Raw genomic sequence first — 1,557 nt, 5'->3', positions numbered from 1 at the left:
GGAGACAAATTTCAAACGGAATAATTTTCCCTCCAACGGAATTATTCCTCTACTCTCATATATAAGGACGTAAAGACACAAAAAAAAAAAAGGGGAAAAGAGAGAAATAGGAGTTAAAAAGAAAAGAGGTTCGAAATTCTTAAGAAGTGTCTGTCTAAAACGTTCAAGTGCAAGTGCTCAACTTGGAATATCATCCTGATATTCAAAACAGCGAGAAAACACATCTTAGTGTTTCAAGAGAGTTACAAAGCTTAAACTGTTATACATCCAGAAGGTGACCGAAGCTACTCTACATCGAAGTTGATTCAACGATAGCTTGTGGTCAGATTGGAGCCTGTTACATTCAACTGTGACAACCAAAAACACCTTGCTTTGGATTAAGCAAGAGAGGTGGAGTAACCTGGCAGCTGTCCGAGTGAAAGAAACCTGAGGCTTGACGCGGGCTTGGTGATCAAAGGTCAAGTGCTCGAGAGGTGGAGTAGCTGGAAGCGGGGAGAAAGACCTTGGAGAGGTAGAGTAACCTGGGAGCTGTCTTGTGAAGATCCTGAGGCTTGACGCGGGCTTGGTGATCAAAGGTCAAGTGCTCGAGAGGTGGAGTAACAAGAAGCGGGGCGAAAAACCTGAGGCTTGAGGCGGGCTTCGTGATCAAAGCTCAAGCGCTCGATATTGTACTAAAAAGGGAAGTTTTTAGTGCAATCCTTCCAGGGAGTTTCTGGAAGAAGAGTGGACGTAGGCGGGTTGGCCGAACCACTTAAAAATCTCTCTTGCATTTACTTACTGTTTCTTATCTCTCGCTAACATCTCGATTGCACTGCATATAAACGCACTTCTCGAACTAACTCAAACTCGTGCTAACTAAAAGGGGATAACATTTCCGCTGCGCATAAAACTTTGTCTTCACCTCGTGAGGTATCGAACCTAAACATCCTAAGTTCAATACACACGAGAGGTTGAAAAGATTTGCAAAATCTTATACAAGTCTATTCACCCCCCCCTCTAGACTTGTACCCCATCCCCTTGGGACCAACAATTGGTATCAGAGCAAGTTCTCTGATCGATATAAACCTTTGTTTATATTGCCTAGAGATCCTTCTTTGAAAAGTCTTTTGAAAATATTTTCAAAGCACGAAAAAAAAAAAAAATTTTAAAATGGATAGCATGTTGTCGAGACATCTTCTCTTTGATCTTAGCAGGTTCGATGACTGGAAAACACGCATGCTTGCGTATCTATCAGCCCTCCATGATGAGATGGCCGAAGTAATAACATCTAGACCAGTCAAGATCATGATGATAAACACGACTGCTGAGCAAACCAGAGATACACCAAAGTATGTCCCCAAACCTAGGGAAGAATGGACAAGTGATGATAGGAAGAGAAACAACTTGGACAACATTGCCAAGGATATTCTCTTCAGAGCTATAGACGAAACCATCTTTCCAAAAGTAAGAAAGTGCAAAATGGCGAAAGAGGTATGGGATACTTTGATGTTGATTGGTGAAGGTGACGAACAGGAGAAGGAGAACAAGCTCACCGTGGCCATGAAGAAGTTCGAGGAC

The sequence above is a fragment of the Ipomoea triloba genome, chromosome 16 (genome assembly GCF_003576645.1).
Source record: "Ipomoea triloba cultivar NCNSP0323 chromosome 16, ASM357664v1".
NCBI lineage: Eukaryota > Viridiplantae > Streptophyta > Magnoliopsida > Solanales > Convolvulaceae > Ipomoea > Ipomoea triloba.
The sequence above is the reverse complement of the archived record's forward strand: the minus strand, read 5'-3'. Positions refer to the sequence as shown.